Here is a 16,211-nt window from a genome sequence, read left to right as displayed (position 1 = left end):
GTTCTCAAAGTGTTTAAAATTACAAAAAAAAGTGTGACTTCTGTACAAGAATCGCACAACTTTTTTTTTGTCCGTTATATTGTAATTGAAAAATTTTGAGGTTAGATTTAATTTTTTTTAAATCGAAGCGAAAATGGTAGTTTTTTATTTTCGTGAAATATATCCTTCTCTTTACCCGATTTATTTCCAGGGGCCGCAAAGTTGCGCCTCAGGGCCTCGAGTTGACTTCATCCTGCACTGAAAGATCACAAGCTGACAAACTTGTTTTCTTTACCGACCGCCGGTCCTCGTAGCAAATAGCTGACCATGATAAGATTGCATCAGCAGAGCATCGGTCGATCACTCTCGATGTTATAATATTATGATATGAGTTTATAGAATTTTTTTTCTTCTCTCAACTCTGTGCATAGCCACACACTATCGTTTTACATTTATTTACCATTTCCCAAAATATTTCCTATTTCTTTTAAGTTTATTTTTTTTATGTGGACAAAAAAATTATAAGTGGGGCCTGGTTTAGTTGCGTAATTCGCGCAGAGCATGCCCTTAAAGGCTTTCAAATGACAAAATATTTACCCGAATACCCGAGACACCGAAGTTTCTAATTTTCCTTAAGCTATTTCCAATTTTAAGTGAAAAAAATGTAAATTTAATTTTCAGTCCAAAAATCAAAACTCCTTGATTGAAAAACACTAACTCTGTTTCGATGATTTTTACCAGAAGAAATTCGTGGATAGTTCAGCTTTTTTGGACAAACTTAAAATCTGTTTAATGAATGTAACAATTAATAAATAGCAAAATTCCCATCGAATAGTTTACAAGGCATGGGTAATTTTTTAATCTTGTTAACAGTTTATAATACAGAGGGATTATAAAATGGTTTTTCTTCTTTGACCTTCAACACCTGATGTTAAGTTGATCCAGAAAATGGATCAAAATCTTGCAACGTTTTGATATCTTTATTCATGATCAACTTGATCCAAATTTCGAGATCCATTATCGGTCATAAATATTTAACTACTTAACACATTGTGCTGAGAACATTGTGTCAAAACTTAAATGTAGCTACTTTGATCATTTTTTCAAGCACTTCTCATTCTGAAAAGTAAACCTGGTAACCAGAAATTGAAAATACATTTTCGCCGAGGATCCTCTCTTTACTATAGGAATGTAAGATTTTCAAACAATTTCCGGTGGTAAATAAAGAAAAGTAAACCATTCCGAAAAGCAAACATGGTTATCTTGATGTTCTGAATACAATCTATCCGAAAAAGGTTTATTCAGAACTGAAATTTGAGTTATCCTGGTCACTTCTTAAACATCTCGTCCTTTTTAGAAAGTAAGCCTGATAGTCTAGGTATTCAAAGTACATCTTTTTTATGAAAGGTGCCTTCATGATTGGCATTTCATTCATTCTAACCATTTTTCTAAGGTCTCATAGTTTCTTTAAGTCAACTCGCTAGTCAAGATATTTAAAATACATCTTTCCTCAAAAATTTGTATCCAGAGCTAAAGTAGAAAGCACCCTGAGCATTTTTTGAGGTCATGTCTTTCTAAGAAGCAAAAAATTTAGTCCAGGTGTTTAGAGTACATCTACTTTGAGGAAGGTGTCTTCAGGACTGAAATTTGAATGGCCTTGACCGGTTTTCCAAGGTCTGGTCCTTCTACAAAGTGAATCAAGTTCTTCAAGTATTAAGAATGTATCTTCTTTGAGAAACGTTCATTCAGAACTAAAATAGCTTCATTTCGCAGTTTACTCGCAGAAGCCTATTATTGTTATTCTTTTTTGCATGCTGATGCAGAAGGTCCCGAAGTTTGACTCCTTAATTTTTATTGATCCTTTGAAGTGAATCATATTAATTTGAAATTCTAGGGAAAAATATAACAACGAAATTGTTGTTCAAGTCTATGGGACCAGTTTATTTGGTGTTTTATTTGGTTTTTAAGATCAAATAAATTGTTCCGATAGAGTTCCACTACTACACATTTAAAAATTTAGACTGAAAACAAATTCTTAATAATAACCTAGCGTAAATTTGATTCCTCATATAGGAAGCTTCGTAATGGTAAAATTTTCAAACATTTTTTAATTTATTCAATTCAATCTTCCTCAATTTAAAAATGTTTAATACAATGTTCTAAGCAATTTCCCGGAGGTTGCAGATAAATTGATGATATTTGGGGAGCTTATTTTTAACATTAATTTTTTGAAACTGACAGAACCTAATATCATTTTAAAAATCCTTTCTTATAGTGAAAATTTTTCACTACCATGATTCAAAGTTCATTTCAGTAGAGCTATAACATTAATACGTTTTATTGAAGAGTAAAAAAGCTATGGAAAGCCATAATATTTGAAAATACGGATTTCTATAGTAAAACGTTTTTATTTAAAATAATTAAAAGTTGATGCAAGAATAGAAAAGATTCGTTGGTTCTAAATAAATAGATTCACCTACAATATTAATACACTTAATTGTAGAGAAAGGAAGGTTTGTTTATTCGTAATATTTGAAACATCTTCTTTAAACAGACAAACTTTTTTCATTGAAATAAATCAAATTAAAATACTTTTTGTTTAAAAATTCAACCTCTTTGTTTAATATTATTTTTATATGGAAAATTCAATATTAATTTCAATTAAGTTAGCATAAGGCTGGGAAAGGGATAGATTCTAACAAAATTACCCTGTTCCTTTTTCCAACCCGAAAAATGACAATTTCAAATGCAAAATTTGAATTTTCTCATTTAATATTGTATTTAAAAATGTTTTGTATTATTTTGTAATTTTTTATTTGTCGTAAATTTCTGTTCATAAATTGATCAAAATGAACAATATACTTTGTCTATTAAAAAAAAATTACTAATGCTTCCTTTATGAGGAAGCAAATACATTTGCTAGTGGGAACCAAAGTGCTCATCAAATGAGCAGCGTAAAAATTTAAATATAAACAAAGTGGAAAGACTGGATATTCAATCACAGCAAGTTTGTATATTTAGAAATATTTTTTTTATATTTACCATTTTTTAAATAAATTTATTTAATAGTTCTTCAACCTGGAAAAATCCTGACATCGTCATTTTATTTTTCCAGAATTTCATTAGACACTCTGAATTAAAAAATTGTGTTAAAATTTAAAGAATTCTAATTTTCCTTTGAATGTCAGAAAACCACAAAGTTTTATCTTAATATCTCTACCGAAAGTCTGCCATTTAAAAAAGTGTATGTATGTATGAAGCTTTTTTTGCTGCTGCTCGACATCATTACACATTGCTGATTGACTCATTTTACTCTAGAATGCTCAAAAGACTTGGAATTTAATTTTTCAGGTTCAGTTTCGAATTCGAAAGCAAAGCTTTAGAATGTATAGTAAAAAAAATATTGAAGAAAAATCTCTATATAATATAATAATATAAGATTAATTAAACACAAAGCAGTAGCAAATTATGTAAACTTCTCATTCAAATTTCTGCAGAAAACATACATTTTTTAGATTCCTTAAAATTTTTTTAAAATCCGGGTTATCTTTCCAGAATTTAGTTTTGAATAGTATCTTCTGTCCTTTAAAATGTAATGAACACTCTTTTTAGACAAATTTATAGATTTTACTTATTAATTTCAAATTTCGAAAGAACCTAATAAAGTATTAAAGTTTTGTCAGGGCTTTTTCTAAATTGGTTAGATGCAAAATATTGTATAAACGAATTTAATTGAACGATTCGTAATATTTACAATATAGGCACTAATAACTATATTTTTCAAGGAATTTTCTATACTATAATATAAATATTAATAATGCGTTTAAATTATTTATCTAAATCTTTGGGGGTCAACTCTAAATTCTATGTTTCGTCCCGTTAGGAAATTAATTTTTTTGTAGGATGTTATATTGTAATTGCGTTTATTCAGATATTTGCTGCAATATAAGTGGATTGTCCGACCATAATGGAGCGTTGATTACGCACTAGGAGTTGCCTTCGTCGATCAGTAGAAAAAGCGATCAAGGTTAAACAGTTCTGCTTATTCAAGAAAAAAACAAAAGAATTTTGACGAATTTATTTTCCTTTTTTCTGGAAGAATTACATATTTCAACGGTAGATACATGGATGACTTTAATTATTTACTCTATTCTACCGCTGAAAATTCTATTAACCGTGAGTGGTTCGAAGCGTTGCGATGACATAAGTAAATGGTCTGATCGTAATGCTCACCTATCACTGACTAGCGATTGCCTCCGTGGTTCAGCAGAAAAGGCAATAAAGGTTAGACACATATTCTTCGTTTACGATCGATGAGAAGCACCATTGACTGTGCAGATTCGAGGTCTTTGATTGTATTTCATTCTGCAATGACATCAGAAAATATGTTGTAAAATGATTTGATGAAACAAATCAATCCTTTCTTCGACCGTTGATATTTATTGATTTCAAATCGTAGATTTCAAATTATTTATGTCTTACGGTCCAATCGTAAATCGAAAAAATAAATATGAGTCAAAAAAACATGTTATTCGAAACTCAGATACTTATTTATTAGAAAAAACTTCTTTTGAAACTTCCTGACGTTTCGGTACACAAGCGCACCTTTTTCAAAGGTTCTTAACCTGAGTTGATGATAGTTTAAAATAGTCAAACAGATCAATTTTCAGTAAAAAAAAGTAACATTTCAGTCAATTGTTTTAAAAAAAATTAATTAAAATTTAGTCATTTTTAGAAGTTTCAACAAATTTTTTCGAGACTTCAATCGATTAGAACTACATTTTTTAAAATTTGTACGAGAAAACAAAATTCTCGTACAAATTTTAAAAAATGTAGTTCTAATCGATTGAAGTCTCGAAAAATTTTTTTTAGACTTCTGAAAAAGACTAAATTTTAATTAATTTTTTTTAAAACAATTGACTGAAATGTTAATTTTTTTGACTGAAAATTGATCTGGTTAAGAACCTTTGAAAAAGGTGCGCATGTGTACCGAAAAGTCAGGAAGTTTCAAAAGGAGTTTTTTCTATTAAATAAATATCTGAGTTTCGAAGAACATGTTTTTTTGACTCATATTTATTTTTTCGATTTACGATTGGACCGTAAGGCATAAATAATTTGAAATCTACGATTTGAAATCAAGAAAATATGTTGCAGCTGGTTTCTGTTTGATGGATTGAAGGTATGGTTTTAAATTTGGTTTATTGTTAAAGTAGATGGCGTTTCTAATGAATGAATCTACTGTAGAAGTTCCATTTATGGTTGATCAATCCGCAAAAGAGAGATTCTTGAAATGGATTTAAACTTATTCTGAATATAAAGGAAATCAAACATTTGAAGTATTGCAGCTTACCTTTTGATAACTGTAGTTTTTAGGCCACAATCTCAACCCGAATCCGCCAGAAAACCATATATGGTACGCTTCATACGTAAAACAAAAATCACATTTGCTGCCGTTTTTTGAGCTTAAGATCTCCATACCATTTATAATTCGCCCTTAATCTCCGAAAGTAAAAGCCGCAATACACCCACAATTTTCTTTAATGCAGTTTAGAAGTCAGGTAATGACCCCTTAACTTTTTAAAACTATATATAAAAAAATTGAGCGGTTTCGGGATAAATTGTGAATAAAATTGCTAATAATTTAAACTTTTAAAGTATTGAGTATCGAGAAAAGGTTTTCAAATTCCAAAAGATTGCAATTTGCAGTATTAATTAATGTATACCCTTTTGTGACTGTTTTCAACGCAAATTAAAATACATTCCTGAAGAATTTCAAAGACATTTGATATAGAAAAACCAAAAATGTAAATTTTGAGATTCAACGAAAAAGTCAGTTTAAATTTAGATTACAAACACTGAAGTTAAACGAAAAGTCCCAGGTGAAAAAGTTATATATCAAATATTTATAGTGGACCAAACACTTATATTTTTCATTTGCTTTGCATAGAAAAGTTCATGAAACAAATGAAAATAATATTATCTGATCCAAAATGAAGTATAAATTTTATACCTGGGGTGGCAGTCCCATCGCTGTCACCAAAACTCCGTTGTTATCTCCCGAGCAAGTAGTCGAGGGTAGTTTGTGCTAAGTGCAAAATAGTAAAACAACAGTATGCTGATTTTATCTCAGTTTGTTCGAGCCTAACCAATTATTTATTTGTGGGTTCGTTAGCCACTTGTCAGCTCTATGGGGACCATGTTAGGTTACACTATTTAACCCACATGTGGAATTTAATGTAAACAATGTTTATTACGATTAGAAAAGAGAAGTAACTATAATAGTACATAAAACTTACGCCTACCTTTCTGCGCTGGAAAGGGCAGAAGCAGTGTTTGTTTGCCGATTGGATCTTTATGTTTAAATCAGAACAGCGACGGAACCCTACCGGATATTTGTAATAGTGAAAAGGTGCACTAGGCCTTTTTAAGTAGTGGTAGTGTAATACAGGGTCCTACTGCAGCTACCAAATCTACACTTGAGTTCTTTTTGCAAAAGTTAACACTGCGGACTTTATTCGTCACTAGACTCACTTTTCGACAACCAAGGCCTCAGTCGAAGAAACTTTAGTAAAAGTGTCGACACACGTTAACTACTTTGAGAGTACGAGGTGTGTTCAAAAAGTAAGGTGACTTTTCAATTTTCGCGAGCTACGTACATTCAAGTCTTAAATTTTTTGTTTTGTTGTGTTGGTATACTCGTCACGATCATATGTTCACAGTTTTGATTATATAGATCGTGTTGTTTTTCTGGCAGAGGCGAAAAGGTTAGAAGGGCTTGGTGTACTCGGCGATTTTCTTCTTTCGAAAAAAATGGAGCAAAGAGTTTGCATTAAATTTGTTGTGAATTTTGTGTGAGTCAATAATGATCCTCATTTTCTCAAAAGGGTTATAACTGGAGATGAATCGTGGGTATATGGTTATGACGTCGAAACTAAAGCCCAATCGTCTCAATGGAAGCATCCTGATTCTCCAAGACCGCAAAAAGCACGTCAAGTTCGGTCAAATGTGAAGTTATGCTCACTGTCTTCTTTGATTACCGTGGCATAGTGCATCAGGAATTCTTACCACGAGGTCGTACGGTCAATAAGGAGTATTACCTTCAAGTTATGCGCCGTTTGCGAGAGGCGATACGCAAAAAACGTCCGGAACTTTGGAAAAACAATTCGTGGCTTTTGCATCACGATAATGCACCTGCTCATTCATCGTTGCTTGTAAAAGATTTTCTGACCAAAAACAGCACCACAGTCATGCCTCAGCCTCCATATTCACCGCATTTGGCCCCAGTGACTCTTTTCTTTTCCCAAAACTGAAGAGACCCGTGAAAGGACATCGATTTTCAACGATTGAGGAGGTAAAAACTGCATCGCTGAAAGAACTCAAGGCTATACCACAAAATGATTATCAGAAGCGCTTCGATGATTGGAAAAAGCGTTGGAACAAGTGTATTATATCTGAGGGGGATTACTTTGAAGGGGACGACATAAATGTTGAGGAATAAATGAATATTTTTTGAGAAAACCATAAAGTCACCTTATTTTTTAAACACACCTCGTATACGGCACATTCAGAGTGTTTCTTCGGTCTCAATGAAAAATAGAAGATAAGATTTGGTCAAAGTGTTTCGTTCTTTGTAGATCGAAGTGAACAGTATGACTACTTGATACTTAAATACAATTAACAAGGGTAGCGTAGGGGGTTCTATAGGCTTGCAGCTTCGATCAAGTCCCGTACTTCTTAAAACTGGTCTGCAACCGATTGCCTAATGCACGCACTTCTTACAACTGCAATTCGAAATAATTTATTTTAGTGAGTTTCAGATTACTTGAAAGAAGAATATTTATATCTCGTCTACCGAGACTTACGTTGTTTGTTTATCACTTCTTTAGATTGGCTATACGTCATTTAATACACGTAAGTCTATTTATTCCATGCGATGACTGATAACTACCGTGGCGGCCGCAATCGCATATCTCAAATCTTGACTTTTCAGGAGTATTAGTTTTACATGTTAACGTAACTATAAGTCGTAATTCTTAGCAGCCACTCTCAGTTTAGATGAGTCTGACTGTTTTTGTGATCATTCACTTGTCGCTTGTTTGTAGATAATTTACAATTTGATAAATTTATAAAATTCATATAGTGTTTCATGCTTTGTGAGTCATTTTTTCGCAGTAAGTCTTTATTCTCCCGTGGTACATGCTCTCCATTTAACTTGCGGCTTCTACATTATCTTCAGTAGTGCATGTACCAACGTTGTTTAATCAAATATTGCCAGCGACTTACCATACGCTTGCCCATAAGTAATTGCTACTTAGCCAGATTTCATGTTGAAAAAAGGTGAGGAGGTACTGTATAAAATTTACATTTTTGGCAGCATATAATAATGAAAATAACACAAATAAAGCATATAAGCATATAAAACAAATAAAGCACAAGTAAAGCATATAATTTTAACAGCATAATTATAATTTTATAATAATCGACAAATTAATTCTTATTATGTATATATTTAACCTTTCTTATGAAAGGCAGATCAGTGATACTCTTAAATAGGCTTTTCATCGCCATAAAAACACATGAAGATAATGCATATACTATGAAAGTAGAATTCATAATATTTTGTAAGCCAGAAATAAGTTAAAAAATTTTATATTAATATCAGAGTGTTTGAAAATAAAATTTTACTTTTTTTATAATCCATATTATATTCCCAGGTTTGGGAAATTGCAATGTTTGTTTTAGTTTGTGTTTATTCAGGAGATTAAATCATTTCTTCGGAGATCATAAATTTAAACTAAATTTAGTAAATCTTCCCAATTATTAAAAGAACAAAGTTTTTTTTAACTGTTTTGAAAATTTTCGTTGCTTTCCAAATATTTATGACAGCAAAGTGAGGAAAACTTGAGCAATTTAAAGTTTTAGTGTCTTGCTCTATTTTGATATATTTAACCTTTTTTTATTTTTATAACATTAATAATATCAAATTTTAAGTGGTGAATAAAGTTCCTGAATATGCATAATAAATGTCTAGCCCACCCTGATCCATTATAATTTTTTAATTTTTAAATATTTCCATTGTTCCTAACTTTGTTGAAACAATTAGATGACAAAATTTTGAAAATGGAAATAGATAACAATTTAATAAGAATTTCTCAATATGACGTTATTATTTAATAGTGTTGAAAATGTTACGCCCGGGAAAACCGCTCTTTATTCCTTAAAATCACTCGAAATCCGTGCAAATCCTTTAAAAATGTTATTAGATTTCAAAGGATTTCATGCCTTAGAATTGAAAATCAATTTTTGGGAATCTGTTTAAACTCTTTAAAATTCTTGTAATTCTTATACAAGTTCTTGAAAAATGTATGTACTATTTGAATTTGTACCAGGTGATTTTTGAAACACCGGAAATCTTTAAAAATAATTTTTAAATACAACCCTACACATTTTGAAACCCTTTAAATATTTTAAAATTTCTTCAGATCTCATGAAACCCCTAAAAGCTTGAGAAATATCCTTAAATTCCATAAAATTTTTGCCATTTTTCAAAGATCTTCGAAATAATTTGAAATCCCCTGAGTTCTGTTGACATGCTTTTAAATCACTGGATATCTTTCAAATTTTTTAAGTCGCTTGAAATCTCATTTATGGTCAAATTAATTGATACATTTTTCATGTATTGAGAACGCAAAGAAAATAAGAAATCACTTTTTTTTAATACGAAATATTGATTTTGATCAACTTATAAATAAGCTGGACATAATTCTACATACACATGCGTTACGTCAAAACAATTAGCTGAAGCCTTATTTAAGTTCTTCGAGTCTAGCTTGCACTTTTCCCTACCATATATAATCAATTCGTTAGAAATAGACAATTTGAAATTTAAAGTTAGAAGAAGGCGGAAAGAAGATTTTTCTAGCAATGATCAATCAGTGACCAATAGGCCACAATGAAGCTTTTGAAGAATGGTCACATTTTTTAGATTGTCCTTTTTAAAAGTTTAAAATAATGATTAATATTTATTATGTTAGACAAAATTATAGGGGAAACTTGAATATATTTTTCAATAATCTTATGAAAATTATTTGGCAAAATTTGAATAATTGTAATCTCCATTTATATTCGCCGTAAGCACCCATACGAATATAGGCACATGAAATAATAAAAAGTTAATGACGACATGATTCTATGTATGATTGTATCGCAAGAACGAAGTTTGTACGTTCAAAAATAGCCAAATAGTGCATTTGTTACTCAAGTTATTAAAAAAATTATCAAGTAATAGATTATGGATTACGTAAAAAAATTATTTATTCCATCATAAATATCTAATATGGCTAATTATTTATGAAATAACATCAATAACTATTATTATTAACAAAAGCCTTCAATTAAGGCAATAAATTTTCAATGAATTTTGTTTTAAAATAAAAAAATGTTTTAAATCAATCATTTTTAAAATCATTGTTCAAAATCATTTCAATAGCAAATTTTTCGAGAACTTGGATGGCTGTTGCATGTCTAATTTAAAAAATTTTCAAATCTAAACTTAAGTGTGAAATTTGATTAGTGAAAAGTGAGCCACTAAGGTTAAGTAAAAAATTAGTAATTCGAATAGTCGACATATTTCTTAAGTCACATTTTAAAACTCATTTCTTGATAAACAAAGTTTTGTCTGGTCTATGTAATAATTTGAAAAAAGTAATAAATATGGGAAAAGTGAAAAGCAGAAAAATTTAATACGATACGACGATGTAGAATTTTTAACTCTATGCAAATAATAAGAAGGTCAAATTGAGAAATTTTTAACGTGACTTCGTTTGTCTTCATTTTTTAAATATGGCCTCCTGATAGTTTGTAAAAAGTGAAGAAAAGTAATAATTTTTAATAATGATAAAATTGTAATGAAACAATATAAGCTGTACATTTATTATGCATAATCATGGTCCTTCTGCGTTACTTGCACACATAGTTCTGTTTTCAATTTTCAAAATATTTTTCAGTTGTAGATTTTTTTTCGTACAATTTAAGCAATTACTAGCGCAATTCTACATACATGATTAGCAAAAAGTAGGCTACTAAGGATCAGTACAAAATTACTAATTCAATTATTCATGATATTTCATAACGCAGGAGTGAAAAACAACTAATTGCTTAGCCACAATGTGTCAAGTTATTTAAAAATTTATAAACTTATTAAAAATAGTTATAAATATTGGAGAAGTTAAAAATTTAATAGACTTACGCGATGGTGTAATATTTCTAGCTATATTACAATGACAAGAAGAAATCTAGAAGAAATAAAAGATTCTGAAATTGTAAACGTAACCTAGCCTGTTTATATTTTTAACATATTGCCTTCTCATTGTTTGCGCAAAGTTATGAAAAATTGCATTTGTTGAAATTAAAGTTTATCAATGGCCTATAAATCAGTAATGCGCATTTAGGATTTTTATGGGCTACTTTTCAGTCGATTCCTGTTTTCAATTTCAAAAAATTTGTACGATTTTACATTTTTTGGTTCTCTACAGAAAATTTCAGTTAAAACAAAAAGTCTTCTCTTGTGTCAAAGATAAATAAAATGTAAAAAAAGCAGTTTTGGTCATTGAAGACTTTTACTAATCAAATTTTGAAATGTTTTTGGGAAAATTACGACACTGGCTGGCTTGAATAATTTTCTATATACAAATAAAAAGTCTATACCATTTAATTTTAAAAATAGAAAATTTTAAACAACTGTTCACGGATAGCAGTTTCTATTATATCAAAATATTTCTTTTTGCTTTCAAGACATCCAACCTGGATACAAAAAATTGTTGAGTTTAAAATTCTTATGAACAATATATTCTAAGTTACAACTATGCAGATATATAAATTTGATTAAAAAATCATTTTGTTTTAACGCAGCTAATTGCGAAAAGCTTATTCTGTAGAAAGATAAAAAAATGCTAAACCTAATTTTATGAGTTTTTGTTTATAAATAAGGAAGTTATTGTAAAAAATGATTTAAACAAAACCTGACAAGGTTTGTTCTTATCTGGTTTATTAATAATAACAATAACTTATTAGGATTAAAGTTCCGATGAAAATCTTAATCAAATTAAGAAACTTATCTATAATTTTTAAAAAGGGACCAAAAAATCTGTTGGAATTTTTTTTGTAGGTTTGCCTTTAAAATTGGAGTGTTACTATTTTTTGCAATCGCTTACTGAAATAGGCAAACGAAGATTTTTTACGAATGTAAAATGTCTTTTTAGTTTAAAAATTCTTTTATTTTCGTAAAAATTCTAACTGTGTGGTAGAAAATTAACTGTTTGGTGGACAATTTAACTGTTCATTAGTGCATTCAAGTATTTTTATAATTCTATTTTTTCCATTTTGAAGCAACGTGACTTGTGAATAAATTAGGCTGGCCGAGCTGATGTAGCATCTGTATTAGTTTCACAAAAATGCCTTCTCTTCGTTTTTCATTATGGATTGAAAATTTTACAACCACCCTTTAGTCCAAATTAGGAAAAACCTTATTAAAAAGGTTCTTTCTTATTTTAATTTTTCTTTTATGGTTCCCGGGAGTAAAAAGCGAAGATAATAATCATCAGTGCTCATTCTTTTATACTTCTATTAACTAATATAGTGGTAGTTCACACAAAACTACCAGGTATCAACTGGATATGGAAAATAGATCAAAACGATGCTACGTTTTTATATATCTATTCATGACGAACAAGGTGGGGAATCGGTGGACAATTTCAAATTCCCGGTCATTTTCCTGTTTTTCCCGGTCAAATTTTTTTACTTTCACGGTCAACTAAAAGTAACATATTCATACTTGCCGCCAAACGGAAACATTTATTTGAATTCATGACGTTTATTCTAAACAGCCTTTACTACAATAGAGAAAAAATGGCAAAATCAATGAATTATCAAACAAATACTTCAATTTTCCACTGTAAAATATCAACTTTTTACAAAAAATAAAATAGTTAACATTTTCGTGAAAATAATCATTTTTAACAAACATATTGATTTTCAAGAAAATAGTTCAATTTACAACCAACTTTCTGAATTTTTAACTAAAATGATGAATCTTTAACTGAAATAATTGGATTTTCCACAAAAAATATTAATTCTGAGTAAAAAATATAAATTGTCCACCAAAAATAAAATAATTCAATATAAGTTGAGAAAATTAATGTTTAACCAAACAGATGAATTTTCATCTTAAACTATTGAAGCATTTGATTTGAATAAGTTAAATTTTTATTTGAAAAAATTACTTTCCCCAAAAAATAACTTGCAACATAAAAACTAACTTGAAAAAAATAGTTACATTTTTTTTAAACTGATCAATTTATAACTTAAATTGTAATTAGAATTGTTAAATTTAACACCAGAAAAATTAATTTTTCATCAAGAAGATTATTTCCATAAAAAGACGAATTTTAAACCGATAAAGATTATTGGTCAATCAAATAGAAAATAATTAAATTTTTAGTCAAAAAATAAATTTATAACCAATCAAATAAATTTTAAACTTAAATTATAGAATATTCAACTGGAATAATAGTTACATTTCCAGTTAAAAAATTTCATACAAACAAGAAAGAAAATTTTAAAACTAGAAGTTAAATTTTCGGCATAAAAATCTTTTTCCTCTGAAGAAAAAATCAGTTGACAATCAAATAGTTCATATTTTAACCAAAGGAATAAATTTGTAATTAAATATGTGAATATTCAACCAATACAATTTATTTTTGACAAAATAGTTTATATTTTAATTAAGTCATATTATAAATAAATATTTTTTCACACAAAAACAGAATAGTTTGTAACTTTTAACTCATCAGTTAAATTCTCAATAAAAAAAACATGAATTCGCAACAAACGATGTAACAAAATTTTCTACTCTAATTCAGAAATGTTAATTCTAAAAATACTACTTCTAATCTAAAAACTACAAGTACTTTCTTCATCTAAAATTAAAAAAAGAGAATTTTTAAGTTCAGACAGATTCTGAATTGGAAAAGGGATTTTCAACATTTTCTTTCTTCTAAAATCGAACTCCCTGTCCTAAAATAAAAGCGATGATTATTTTATAGAATACCCTGTTTTGAGAAAATTGAGGAAATTATTATTTCCGTTTGTTTTTACTATCATTAATTCGCTTATCAAACTTAAAACAGGAAACAAATCTCACAGCGCCAGAAATTGTGAAAAGTTTCTTTCATAGATACATTAAAAAATGTTTAAAATCAAACTCAAGGAACATTAAATTCTTTCAATCTTTCTAATTAATAAAAAAATAGGTGATCATTTCTCCGGTTTTCACGATAAAATTGTTGAATTTTCCAGGCTAATTCAAGTCCATTTACTGAAAGTTGCACATGAATAAATAGGTTTATTAATATTATTAAATGGCTTTGAGGGTATTGAGGTTGTGGATGTTTGTTTCAAAATGTCAGTAAATCGCGGTTAAGGATCAATTGTTATTGATTTGCAGAAAGAAATGTTTTTTGAAAATCGACAATTAAAGGGCGCTCATCACTGAAATTTAGCTACTCTGATAATTTGTTGAAGATCCTGTCATTCTCACAAGTAAACCTGCTAGTTCAGGTATTTGGAATACATCTTTTTCGAGAAAGGTGCCTTCAGCACTAAAATTTTAGTCAGCCTTACAATTTTTTCAGAGACTCGCAGTTTTAGAAAATAAAAACCCGGTAGTCCAGGTATTCAAAATACATCTTTTTCTAGGAAGTTATATCCAGAACTGAATTAGAAGGTACCGTAGCCATTTTTTTCAAAGTCCCGGCTTTTCAAGAAGTAAGCTTGGTAGTCCAGGTAATCAGAAAAAATCTTCTTTGAGGAAGATGTGTAAAAATGTATTCACCTTAACTGTTTTTTCAAGGTCTCGTTGTTCTAGGAAGTGAACCCAATACTCTAGGTATAAAAATACAGCTTCCCATGGGAAGTTGTGTCCAGAAATGAAGTAGAAGGCATCTTAGAAGGTGAAGGAACAACCAAGATGTATTTACACATATATTTACAGGTTTATTTTTTCAGAATAGCGTGACCTTTGAAAACCCATAAGGTGTTCTGAAATTTTAGTGATGAACATGAACTTTCGATAAATACGTCTTTTGAAGACCTAGACTACCGGGTTTAATTCTTTAAATAACGACACCTTTTGAATCCGATCAGGGTGTCTTAAATTTCAGTTATAAATACAACTACTTCGAGGAAGAAGATTTTTAAACCTGCGAGAATACACCTATTTTTCGATTATGGATCAAACGCATTTATACGACGACTAACCGCTGTCCAGACTATAGCAAGCGTTTGAAACTATAGTTGGGATCTCGAACTATATTATTAGATCCAAAGAGACCGCCCGCTATTTAAATTTTAAAAAATTTCCCGATCAACAAATTTTTTGTGTAACAACTTGATCCATTGTGTTCTCCCAAGGTTAACCATCTGGATTAACGGGTTAAATTTTTTAAATGATGAGACCTTCAAAAACCCATTAGGGTGTCTTAAATTTCAGTTATGAACCTAACTTCTTTGAGGAAGTCGTACATTGAATACCTGGGCTATCATTTCAGCCATTATTGACTTTTTTATTATTATAATAATTATTAATAAACTAGATAAATCTCTGTGGTCAGAATATCATTTTAGAAAACAGCTTTCTTCCTTATCTCATTTTGACGGTTAAAGTACCTCTACTCAGTGTGTTCACATATAGCAATAATCAGAGTATTAGTAATCGATAAGAATTAAAGTTTTCTGCGTTGTACAGTACAAAAATGTTAAAGATACATATATTTTTTAGCTGCAGAAAAATTTTTTAAAGCTTTAAATATAACCCAAAAAAAATACATTTTTACGTATTATTGTTACTCTTTAGCCGTTTCCGTCGTCTTTTTTATACAAATCATTGGTAATGGACAATTTTAACATTGACCATGACTTTCTAAACAGCTTACAATTATTTAAACAATTAATTTTTCCCAATAAATGTAAAAAATAAGCATATTTCTTATTAAATTGCAATATTTGGTCTTGTATGGAGTAGAATCAGCTCAATCCGTTTTCATGATAATTGAAAAAACGAAATAAAATAGAACATATAAAGTTATTTTTCTGACTGTATAGTGTAGAAAAAGTATATATGTATGTACATTTTTTAATTATTTAATCAAATATAATTGGTATAAACAATTTCGTTT

At 29.4% G+C, this 16,211-nt stretch overlaps 1 long non-coding RNA gene across 2 annotated transcripts in view; it reads left to right on the top strand.

The window, feature by feature from the left end:
• Nucleotides 1–16,211, top strand: part of LOC117179042 — a 44,204-nt gene that overhangs the window by 9,337 nt on the left and 18,656 nt on the right. The window lies entirely within an intron of this gene.

This window comes from Belonocnema kinseyi, chromosome 8 (assembly GCF_010883055.1).
Source record: "Belonocnema kinseyi isolate 2016_QV_RU_SX_M_011 chromosome 8, B_treatae_v1, whole genome shotgun sequence".
Taxonomy (NCBI): domain Eukaryota; kingdom Metazoa; phylum Arthropoda; class Insecta; order Hymenoptera; family Cynipidae; genus Belonocnema; species Belonocnema kinseyi.
This window is presented reverse-complemented; position numbering and strand designations above follow the sequence as displayed.